The following is a 13,535-nucleotide window of genomic DNA, read 5'->3' as shown; positions in this document are numbered from 1 at the left end:
ATTTTATGCATGAGCCCAGTAGTGTGAAGGAGCACCGTCTATTCCAAGCACATGGATGTCTATACAGGATAAAATAACAGAGTCATGCACCACTTAATGACAGGGATACTAAGAAATGTGTTGTTAGGCAATTTTGTTATGTGAACACCATAGAGCATACTTAAACACACCTAGAGAGTATAGCCTATCACACACCTAGACTATCTGCTATAGACTACTGTTCCTAGGCCACAAGCATGCTACTGTACAAAACACCATGATATTAAACCAAACCAGAAAAAGCAATGCAATCAAGAGATGCAATAAACAGGAGATGTACTCATATGAGGCTGCTACTGGCATAGCTCAGCAAACTCTTTTACAACAAACATTTTTAAAATACATTTTTATTGATTTCAGAGAGGAATAGAGAAGGAGAGAGATAGAAACATCAATGATGAGAGAAAATCATTGATTGGCTGCTTCCTGCACACCCGACACGGGATCAAGTGCACAACCCTGATGGAAAATTGAATTGTGACCCTCTGGTTCATAGGTCGATGCTCAACTGCTGAGTCACATCAGCTGGGCTACAACAAACTTTTTTTTATAAGTAGAAAGAGTATGCTCTAAAATAACAATAGCAAGTCTATTATATTAAATACATAAATCACTAACATAGTCATTTGTTAAATTATTAAGTATCATGTAATGTGCATAATTGCATGTGAGTAATGAGAAAAGGTAGATGCCAAGGTAGTTTTCCAGATTCTGACATGTGTGACAGAATGGATGATGGCACCTTTTAAGCATCAAGAAGAAGAAGAATTCAACAAGTTAAGTTCAAGAGATATAAATGCTGAAGGATCAGGGAGCATTCATGTGGAAATTCCCAGTGTAGCTCAAGCATTCCCTTCCTTCCTTCCTTCCTTCCTTCCTTCCTTCCTTCCTTCCTTCCTTCCTTCCCTTCCTTCCTTTCTTTCTTTCTTTCTTTCTTTCTTTCTTTCTTTCTTTCTTTCTTCCTTTCTTTCTCTCTTTCTCTCTTCCTCTCTTTCTTTCCTTCTTTCTAATTTTTCTTTTATTTAGTAGGTCAGAAATTTTGAATATTATTGCTATGAATATGTTTTCCAGCTTTAGGGACTTTTTCAGGCAAAAATTGTATTTTCCCATGTCTTAGAAACATGGTGGAGTCCTATGCAAAAAGCAAAGACCAAAGTTTTAAAATCAGACTGTCCTTGAGTGGGACTCTCCACTCTGTTCTTATTAGTTTCATCATTCAAAAGAAAATTTAATCTTAGGCGACCACAGTCTTCAAATCAGCAGGCCCAGTTTTCAAAATCAGAAGTGTCATTTAATATTTATGAACCTCAGATTTCTCTTTTGTAAAATGGAGATAATAATATATACCTGGCAATGTTCACTTGGGAATTAAATGAATTTACAGGTGCATTCTTAGCCCAGTTGATAGAATGTAGTAATCACTCAAATATTATTTAGGAACTTCAGGCATGCTAATAATTAAGATATGCAAAATATTTGGTATAATGCCATTACTAAACTGCTCTTACTAATTACTACTCATAATGTAAATGACATGCAATGAAATATTTGCACAGAGATTTCCCCCCTCTCTAAAAAGTTCTGTCCTTCTTCATCACTCTGATATTATGTTTTCTTCAAAGAGCATTCCAGTGGCACATCAGCAAGTCCTCCAATCACAGTAGGACAATTTGTTTTCTCTTCTGCTGTCCTTGAGTCATTTCATAACACTTCTATTGCCACAATAAGCTCACTTATAATTATGTGTGTGCGTAGACCAGTCTTCTAATTGGTCTCGGGCTCCAAAATTATAAGGGCATGCTTTATTCAACTTTGATTCTGCAACCATATTTAGGACAGTGCTCAGTAAGGTTAAGTTGGATAGGTTGAATTCCTGAGGTATAACCAGCTGCTCTAACGTGAACTTACTGAGAAAACTGCTCACAATGTATTCAAGAACAACAAAAATATTGCAGTGGCTGATTTAGATCATGTTCACAGATGTGCAAGTGAATCTCATGATCTGCTAGCTATGTTCATGGAAGAATTATTTTATTTTTCTTAATTAAGAGTTCCCTTTGTTTATATCCATCTGAGAGAAACAAATGGCGTTTTGTATGCTTAACTGACAATATGTGGATGTTTTTAAAGTCTAAACCACCTCAAGGAAATCAAAGGTCAATGCCAGACCTTGGATATACACACTTATAAAACCTAGAATGTTAATTAGATACTATCTTGGGAATTTGTGTCATACAACTCTAGAAAAAAAAAAGCTGATGCAAATTATATGTTATGCTCTTATTTATAGCTTGTATGTGTGTAGGAGTACTAACTGTGATACTTACTCAAGAAAGTACATACATTGAATACATTATTGATTGTGTTAGTCATTCAGTGTTTATATTCCATAATATTTTATTATTTTATTTTTTAAATCAACTAAAATATTGTAGTTTGAATTACAGGCCCTTTACATAAGCAGTTTCAGTCTTATTTTTCTCTTTCTTACTTAATTGGTTCTGGTACTATTTGCAGTGTGAGGTGGGGGACATTCCCATACCAACCAGCAATACTTGGGACACCACCCCGGCTTCCTACAATTCAACTAAATCTGATACTATTGAGCTGAAGATATCATCAGAGTTCACAGGGTAAGGGTTCAGTCCTATAAGACTAACACCCACCCACACACACACACACACACACACACACACACACACACACATTTCAGATGCCAGCTCTAAGTCCAGGTTGTTACCTATACTCATACCTGACTGACTATTAATCAGAGGTTTCCAATATACCCCTTCCTTGGGTTTATTTGATTTCAGCTTTCAGAATCAATATGTAAATAAACTGAAAAATGTATTTATGATTACAAGATAGAATGGAAGTATGCACACTGATGATGGAAAATAAAAGTCCCAAGGATGGGAAGTTCAGAGTTGCAGTTGAGCTGATCCTCATATGACATAGGGGAGATTCCTGGGATGTCATGTACTGTTGTCAGATAGAACTTAGGTGCAAGCAATGTTATTTTAACTTGCAGAGTCAACAAAGAAAAAGTGAACACCATCGTGTGATATTAGGAGGAGCAGGAAGGGATACAGGGAAATAAGACAGCATATATAATGAAAATATCCCTCTACTATAATAAAGACTCAATAGAAAACATCAAATGTTAATAATTAAAATAGCAGATTTGTATTATTTTATATATGCACTGATATGGTAGTTTGAAGGAGGGGTCTTGCTTTTCATTCATAAAATATGGAAGATAACAGAGTTATCACATATCTCCACATTTAATGTGGTAAGTCAATTTTTTCATAAGTAAATGCAGAGAAGGCTGAAACTGCTCGTAGAGATAAGAGTGAGTTTGTAAAATGATCTTGTAATGAGTCTGTTCTCTGTGTCATTTTGCTACAATGGCTGCATTTTGTGATAGTTCCCATGCAGAATTTGCAAGGGGCCCCCATGCCTGGGATAGGGGGGAGATATCAGTATGAGACCATAAGGGGCTTGCTTAAAAAACTGCCACTGAATGAATCTTTTGGTGGCCTAACATCACAGTATGTAAGTTACTCTCATGCATGTGCAGCATGATTTTCATGGATCCAGCAACACTCCCTGGTTTTTATAAAACTAGGAAGCTAGGGAGGGACGCTCTAAAGAACTAAAACTAATATGACCACTCTGATGTTTCTTTACATTCTCTGAGCTTCATTATCCTCACTCCCACTTAGTCTTCAAAAAAAAAAAAAAATAGAGGAAACAATTTCTGTGAAGATTAAATGAGGTATTGCAAATTGACAATGTTTTGAACCAGTAAATATAATATATGTGCAGGGTAGCAAATTTCATTTTCCTTAATTCCTCTGAATGATCCAGTCATCAAATCAATTTTGATATCCTAGGCCTCTTGAAAAAACATTCTTTGGAATAAGTGAATATGATTCTGCAGCCCACATGATCTCCACCAAAGGTTTATGTGGTTAGTTGCTTTCAGTGTTGGCTCTATCACCCATCATCCTTTTAGTGTAATTAGCTCTAGAAGGAAGAGCCTGTTTTCTATGAAAACTTAGGATGGAATTGAAGGGAGCGTGGAATAAGAAAAGGGGAATGTGAATGAGCAAATTCCCTGCTGTTTCCATAAAAGTCCTCTCTATGAAACCCAAGTTCCTTTCAACACCATTGAAAGCTCTAATTTCCTGAATGCCTCTGACTTGCTGGGGGATGTCTGGCTTGAGAGCCTAACTGATGTTGAGATTGTTCATATCCAGCCAGCAGAGCACCCAACCTGTCGTTCACAGTCCCTGCCAGAGTATTAATATAGCCTCTAATTGCTCTCAGTAGGGAATTTAGTTCTCTCAGCAGATGGGATAGTCACCAGGTCAACCAGGCCATCTGTTCTGTGGCCCAAAAGAGCCATAAAAAAGAAGCTGGACCCAATCACAGGCTAAGTCAAGGGTTTGTGAACACATGACTTAATAGCCCTTGGAGATTATGTCTAAATTCCCACATGCAATGGAGAAAAATGTATGTAAAATGACTCTATTATGCAACTGAAAACAGTGAGTCATTCTCAAGTGGACTTTAAGATTTTAGAATATGTGGACATATTTTAAAAACAACAAGAATTGAAATAATGAAGACAATCTTTCTAAACTGGTAAGAGGAACCTTTAGAAGATTGTTAGCCAAGGCTCTTTGGCTTCATTGAGATATATTTTATGTCTTCTGTATATACTTCTTTTTTATTTTTATTTTTTATTATTATTTTTTTAAAATATATTTTATTGATTTTTTACAGAGAGGAAGGGAGAGGGATAGAGAGTTAGAAACATCGATGAGAGAGAAACATCGATCAGCTGCCTCCTGCACACCCCCCACTGGGGATGTGCCCGCAACCAAGGTACATGCCCTTGACCGGAATCGAACCTGGGACCTTTCAGTCTGCAGGCCGACACTCTATCCACTGAGCCAAACCGGTTTCGGCTCTTCTGTATATACTTCTAAATCGGCTCTGATACAAGTTTCCTTTGGATTGATCTGATAGCAAAGCTACTAACAAAAAATTAGGAGGCTGGGACCAGTCCTGCCTAAATTAGCTGTGAAATCATTCAGATCACTCAGAAACCACATTTATTGTTGTTCAAATGAAGGGTGATTGCTAAACCATCTCTACACAATGGTTCTATTTTACTTAATTTGATAAGTGTAATGATAATAAGATGCTTATTATTGTGAGACTATATCCTAAGAATCCTGAAACACCAATCAGAAAGAATATATATACCCCTATGTTCAGTTCATGGTAGTGTTGTTTACAATAACTAAAATCTGGAAACAGCTAAGTGCTCATTGGTAGATGAGTGGATAAAAAAGCTGTGGTACATTTACACAATGGAATACTATGTGACTGGAAAAAAAAAAGAAGGAAATCTTACCTTTTGCAACAGCTTGGGTGGACGTGGAAATTATTATGCTAAGTGAAATAAGCCAGTCAGATAAATACCGTATGATCTCACTTATGTGGAATCTAATGAACAAAATAAACTGACAAACAAATAGAAGCAGAGGCATAGATGCGTAGAACAGAATAACAGATCTCAATGGGGAGGTGGATGGGGCTGACAGGATGAAAGAAGGAGAAGAGATTAGCAAAAGAACATATATGCATAACCCATAGACACAGACAACAATGCGGTGAGGGGGTGTGGGTTGGCTTGAGGTGGGTAAAGTAGGGGAGGGAATGGAGGACATCTGTAATAGTGTCAACAATAAATTTTTAAAAAGCATGCTTAAAATAATTCAAGTGTTTGACAAAGGCAAAATACAAAATTGGCCATGTTTCAATTTCAAATGTGCAAAAGTACCTTTGCTCCCTGCTAATAAAAGTATTTATATACATGCTAACACTTATATGTTTATCAATTTCATTTGGCAGAGCAGGTCAGTAGGGTATTACTTGGAAAACTGGCATTGTTTGCAGTAATAAAAACAGTAATCAGAGAGCCCTATTAGGGTATTACAAAAGCATATTTATAAAAGCATACAGTAAATAAAAAAGATGAGCTATGATTATTAATATTTAGAGTGAAAAGAACATTATTTCAAAGCATAATTTTCAGGGGGGGGAAAAAACCCACACTGAATTGATTTAGTTATAACTTTACATCTTTGCCAATCAAATTAGACTGATTGTATTACAACTCTGATGATTTAACATGATGGAATAAAATGCTTTATTTCATCCATCATTTCTCTCCCGGTAAATAACACTCTAGAACATATAGACACAGCGTTAATCACACTTGATATTGAAGGCAATTTGTATTCAGATGATCCTGAGTACACCACAAAGAATTTATCTTTCATCCAGTGGCATGGAGCAGACTGTAGCCCTGGTCTACAACCTTGAACATCCAAAAGTCATCATTCAGATACTCACTAGGATATGCAGTCACAGAAGCATTTTACTGAACTTGTCTCAGTCAGAAATCACTTCTCACCACCTTTACCTCTACTACCACGGTCCAGGCTATCACTTGAATTATTGCAAAAGGCTCTGCTTGTCTTCATGCTCTCACCTTGGTCTCCTCTGGTCCTCACGTAGTTGTCAAAAAATAACCTTTAAAAATATACATCAAAAGGCTCTAGGTGAGGTTATATAAATTGACTCTTCCACTAAATACAGTTAAATATACCAAATAAAACATTTGTTAATCATCATAAAGGCTGGAAAGAGCTGAAAAGGTAATACAAACATTGCTAGGCAGAATTCAAAGAATTATTTGAATTCAGGAGGTGACCAAACTATTAGAACGTCAAGTAAATATTAAGGGAGCTTACCAAGATCACATGCTTTAACTGAAGTTGGTAAGTTTCCTTGGAGTTATGAGGGCAGAATTCCATGCACAGTGACCATCTTTTCATGCTAAATTGAGGAAGGATCCATCAGGTGCATCTACACAGGTTGTATGCTGCCCAACTCCAAGGTGGGAAGGGAGGATTCTGATATTGTGAAATGTGTACCCCCTGAAACTGTGCAGTGAACAACATGCAAAAGCCATAGGAAACAAATTCACCAGAATTCAAAAGTCTTCCCCCGGTGGATAAAGGCAAACTGAATTAAGCAATCCCATTCTTAAGTCCAGGAGACTGTGGATAAGGTTCCCATGATGCTGAGTAAAACAAAGGGAGAAAAAAGGAAATAAAGATAAAAAAAACAACAACATTGTTCCTGAGGAGTTGAGTCCATTGATCAGCCTTCATGTGATTTTCAGGAGCATCTGTTGTGCATCATCTGGGTGGGTTTGGAAACTTCAAACTTAAGACCTAGGCTTGTGGTGGTCTCCAAATGGTATTGTCTCAGGCACCTAACTGATGCAAACACAGAGCTTCTGGAGGAGGGGAAATTTACCCAAGGCTTCATGCACACTCCAAAAATATTGTTTTAAGAGCAATGACCATAACTAATGGTCATCACTAATGGTAACCAGTACATGAAGAGAAGGCAACACTTAAGCAAGAAATAATGGAACCCATTGAACATGAAGATTTCAGAAATTGGCGTTTAAAGATATGCATAATAAATCAATAATAGCATGATAGATTGATTGTACCAATGGCCCCAATTATTCTCTCCTTCCTGTATCTAGGAGTCTTCCTCCTTTACACTTCCTATCATAAGGGGCAGAGTTCATTTTCCTGTCCCTGGAATCTGGGCTGACCTCGTGACTTTGCTTTGGTTGACAATGCAATAGAAGTGGTGATGTGTCAGTTCAGAACAAAACTTAAATATTCTGTGTTTATATGCTTTTCTTTTTGCTTGCCATGATCACCATGAAAATAGACATGATCAAACTTGCCGGAAAATAAGTCATATGGACATAACCAGACACACCACAGCCAAGGCGGTCTTATATCATCCCAAACCTAGCCATACAGCGAATATGGGAGCAAGTTCACATTAGACCAGAAAACCCACCAGACTCAGCCCCCATCTACAACACCGACACACAGACATGGGAGCTAAATAAATACCACTCCAGTTATACAGGTCTTGTCTCTCAGTTCTAAACGTGCCCTCCAAAACTATGCCCAATTCTTTTAAACATTTCTCCTGGAGAGTGAAGGCTTTGACTGTGTGACAAATGGAGTGCACAATGTTAAACTTTCCATCAGGGGGCTCTGGAGAGACACTCCAAGAAGAAGGGGCCATTCTTCCTGATAGTGGCTGCCTAGTTGGTCACCAGTACAGGTGGGGAGACATGTCCAGAACGCACAGTCCCAACAGCAACCTCGCAGCCCTGACCTGGCAGGTGATCATTTTCTGTATGGATCTCCCAATAGGGGCATCGGTGATCCTTGCCTGCCCCCTCAATGGTGCCTCCACTCTGTCTTAAGAAGTTCTTCCTTTCTCTGATGTTTTAAAGATGTCCAATAATTTCTAACATGTGTGTAAATGAGTGTGTGTGTTTAATCCATTTAGAATTTATTTTGGGGTATAACATGAGTTAATTAATTAGATTCTTATTCCATATGAAAAATAACATATATTCAAGCACTATGTATTAAATAAAGATAATCTATCCTTTCCCCATAGGTATTTTTAGCAGATTTCAAATTACCATACATTCTGAGTTCAATTTCTCTGTATCTCTTCATGTATCTATTTCTTGGAAAATACCACATTGCCTTGAACAATACAACTTTAAAAAAATCCTTGTGTTTGGTAGTATACATTTACTTTTTTCTGTATTTTCTCTCTCCTCTAGAATCATCATAGCTCAATTGAACCTTGATTTTTAATATAAATTTCAAACTCACTTGATAAATTAGATGTCAAAGCATCCTGAGATTTTTATTGGAACTGTTTCAAATGGATTGGTTAATAGAGGAAAAATGACATCTTTGTAAAATTAACTACTTCAAAAACATTCTGAGTCACATCATTCAAGGGTTAAGTGTGTGTGTTTGGCCTAGTTTGGATCCTGTGCCTGTCTCTGGGGTATAGCAGGCAAGGCCATATGTTCCATAGCCCAACTTGGATCCAATTGCTTTTAGGAGAACTTCACTTCCTCAAGAATCTGTTACCAGAAAAGCAAAAAAGAGTTGTTTCTAAAAATCAATCTCCACCATTCTCTGATAGTTAGCTGTTTTTCCTATATTCCAAAGCCTTTATGTCATTATAGTCTCTTTAATGTGAATTATGACAGCAGAATGTATTAAATTTACCATTGTTGCTCTTATTTTTAGACTACAATCACAATGTAAAATGCTTCACATGTATTCACCCATCTGATCCTCACAAAAATGAAATAGGACCACTCGTCAGCCAGACACCCTGGAGTAGACTTACTAGTTGTTAAAATATTGTAGTGTTTCCATTACAAATAGTAAATGACTACTTCCCAAATGTCTGGTTCCTTTCCTGGTCAGCTACCTCAGCAGAGATTTCCCCCTCAGCATTCCTCAGAGCTCCCCACAATCCAGGTGTATAAGGAGGTACACCTGGCCCAGATGGGGCTCTAATTGCTTACACCAGTGCTGTACCCAGCATCCTCTATGGATCCTCAGTGCTTATGCTGTACCAGTCACTAATATTCTGAAAACCATTCCTGAAAATGTGTATTTCCCCAAATTTACAAATGAGACAGTTCAATTTAAATTGACCTGGCTGGTCTGGCTCAGTGAATAGAGCATCGGCCTGTGGACTAAAGGATCCTGGTTTCAATTCTGGTCAAGGACACATTCCTGAGTTGCGGGCTCTATCCCCATTGGGAGGCTTGCAGGAGGCAACTTATCAATGATTCTCTCTCATCAGTGATGTTTCTATCTCTCTCATTCCCTCTCTGAAATCAATAAAGATATACTTAAAAAGATACTTTATGAAAACAGACTTGTCAGCTCAATGTCTCAATTTCTTTTGAAAAATTGTCACCCCGCCCAGGTCACAAACAACTTTGGGCAAGATCTTAGAATACTGATTCTGAAGTTTCAAGCATTTATCTCTTAGGCCCACCTTTTTTTCCCCACTATGTTAAGAATACAGCCAGAAAAGTTAATACACAGTCAAATTATTTATAAATTTCAACAGCTTTCAGATCCACCTGTTTAGTAATGTCCTTTGACTCTATAAATCATTTTGTCCAACCTCAGAAAAACTGGAGTCATCAGTTATGTGTCAAAATTCTTTCATATTGCCATAATTTGTTCCCTGAATGAAATCTATCACCTTTAAAGTCAAAGCTGGCTACATGGAGATGAGGAAACAAACATTGTCACAGCATCTAAGAACAGCATTGTCTAACAATATAAAAAACAAACACTGAAAATAGCACAATATTTAAAAGTATTTGAAATTATTATTTCTCACCTAATTTAATTAATTAAATGGATGCTTAACAAACTTTCCTAGTAATCCAATATGCACAAAGATGATTATAGCAGGTTAATTTATATTGGCTGCATTAATACAAACTAAATGTCTAATAATAGATTGATTATTTCACCAAAAGCAATACATACACAACATTAAATATTTTGCATTTGTTTAAAATTATGATTGTGCAAACCAAGTAATAGCCTGTAAAGTAATTATAATGTTAAGAATAAAAATGTGAATATCAAAATTATGTACATTCTTGTTAGAAACATGATTGTTTTTTTCTGTTTTCTCTTATTTAATATGTTTATGACACAAGCCATAGCCAAATTGTTTCTAAATCCTACCAATATTCAATTCCAATTGTGTCCTAATGTCCTTTCATTCAGTACAGCATTCTATATCAATTTAGGTAAAGGATTATATGTGTGACATTTGGAAGCTGCAGTTGGTGATGCTTCCTATCACATATGGGATAGTTGATCTACAGTGAAAGAAAATAAAGACATATGCAGAGAAACTGAGATTATTTTGTAGCAGTTATGTTTGATATTCAAATGCAGCCCTAAGTCCTATGTAAGTATTTATCCTTATCGAAATTTGCTCGTAAAAGCCATATTTAGATTCCATGAACTAAAATTATGGCCTTCATTATAGAAGCCAAATGAAAGGCACTGTAGTTAGAAAAGACTAGATGAGGATGGAAGTCATGGAAGGTGGAGCCAGAGAAATAATGGGCAATTGCATTTTGAGATACCTCAAGGTCACAGGAACCAACTAAACATAAATTTAAACCCATCCCTTTTATTTTCATTATAAAAAATACATTATAATACTGTCAATAGGGAGACACTATTTGTGGCCTTAAGAATTGGCACTTTTATGCTAGGAAGCAACTAACTATATTTAGAAAAGCATATTTATATACTTTGAATCAGTGCTGCTATTTCTGGGTAAAGCCTTTCCAGATATCGGATTATTTTCTTAGGTATTATAACCTTAGTTAAAAATTGCCACAATACAGCTAAGAATGGGAAGTAGTTCAGATCAAAAGGGGCAGTGGAAGGGTAATAAGTTGTTTATCTCTGGGTAGATTTGAATGAGAGAGATCACAAATGTGTTGAGAGATGGAGTGTTGGACACAAGATAAAGTTGAATCAAAAATGATATCAAGATGTTTGTCCTTAAAAAGTGGAAGAATGAAGTTGCCCTTGACTGAGATGTAGAGATTGTAGGAGTTGGTTTAGGAGAAAATATAAGTAGAGCCATTTTATTCATGTTGGTTTTAGAGACCAAGAAACCTATTCACTCCTCTACACTCATCCATTTATCTTTTCTTCCTGTCAAACAAGAGATGACCTAATGTTAAAATTTCCAGCTCTAATCTGAATCTTGGCTCTGACTATTTCCAAGAGATATTATCCTCCAGGGTACACTGTATGTCCTATTCTATCCAGGTTTGCTTCTTTGTTTTTCTCTCTATTCTTTTCCAGACTCTTTAGAAAGCCTTTCTTCTTATCTCTGTTTCTTAAATCATTGTTATTACAGTATCCCCTTAGTATTCTTCTCTCACACTCTGTATATTATTCCTGAGAAGTTTCACTTGCTATCACCCCCAGCTCAGTATGTCCAGTTCAAGCCTGTGCCCTCAGTTCCAGCCATGTCAACACTGAATATCTCCACTGAGCTTCTCACAACCGCACTGACACCTCAAACTAAATGCATTCTCCAAAACTGAAAACCTCATTCCCCTCAATACTTTGTCTTAAGCAAATAAACATCTCCTCTTGGTGATCCACCTTCTCAAAAGACACCACTCCAATATTGTTGCTCCAGCTAAAAACAGCCAGGCTCCCTCTCTGATCTAAACATCCTACCTATCCCTTGCATTTGTATCCTTATTCAACTTCATAATTGGAGGAGAAAGCTGTACATAAATGGAAAAACATAATAACATGTTAATAATTCTCAGATGGAAGCTCCACCCCAACCCCAAAGAGCGGGTTGGATTCCCTTTTTCTACCATTGAAATAGTGAAGAGACAGGTCATATTTACTGTGTCCATCTCCTTCTTGGTGATTAGATGTTATTTCATCTGAACATACATTGTATAGACTTGATGTTGGACATCATGAGTCATTCTATGAAACTACTTTCACAGACTCCCATCACAGGTGGAGTCAGACTACATATAGGTAGACATTTCAGGGAGAAAAGAAAAGTATGATTATTTGACTACTTTCTACATTTGTCCTTTCAGACAATCTTATAGCAATAATAAAATTAGGAGGACTACCATTTTTTTTACACATGAGGAAATTTAGATGCAGAATTATTAAGCAAATTGCCCCAAATCACACATTTAAGACTTAGGTTAAAATGTCAATTCTCAAAAATCTCTTAGTTTTTGCTATATCAAAATGCCAGATATTTTTGTTCATGACTCAACACATTTTTATCTCAAATTAATAATAAGCAGATCAATTTTATGTTATTGTAGCATTTAAATTATTCAAGTAGAGAATGGATAAAGGGAGTTGGCAGCTGGTGAGCATCACTCTGTGATTCACTTAAAGTATTTTATCAATTTATGCATCATAGCAATTTTATTATTGCCTTCACATATTACAAAATCTATTGTGTCAGGAATCTTTTTTTTTTTTACCAAATGTAAGAAACAAAGCTCAAATGATTTAACTAAAGAGATAACTCCTTGGTTTATGTAATTAAACAAAAATAGATGACTCAGGAAGGGAAAGAGGTAAATATTCTAAAGAGCAGGTATATAGGTAGGTGTGAAGGGCAAGTAGACTCACTGAAACTAATTTTCCCCCTAATCCCAGTGTATTGCTGTACATCTAATTCTTTTAGACAAAACAGCAATTTCCAAATCTAACCAGTAATAGCTTTGCCATCAGAGACTAATTTATTTCCTTTCCTTTCCTTTCCTTTCCTTTCCTTTCCTTTCCTTTCCTTTCCTTTCCTTTCCTTTCCTTTCCTTTCCTTTCCTTTCCTTTCCTTTCCTTTCCTTTCCTTTCCTTTCCTTTCCTTCCTTTCCCTTCCCTTTCCTTTCCTTTCCCTTCCTTCCTTCCTTCCTCCCTTCCTCCATCCCTCCCTCCCTT

Source organism: Eptesicus fuscus, chromosome 2, assembly GCF_027574615.1.
Source record: "Eptesicus fuscus isolate TK198812 chromosome 2, DD_ASM_mEF_20220401, whole genome shotgun sequence".
Classification (NCBI taxonomy): Eukaryota; Metazoa; Chordata; class Mammalia; order Chiroptera; family Vespertilionidae; genus Eptesicus; species Eptesicus fuscus.
Note: the sequence above shows the minus strand (reverse complement) of the source record.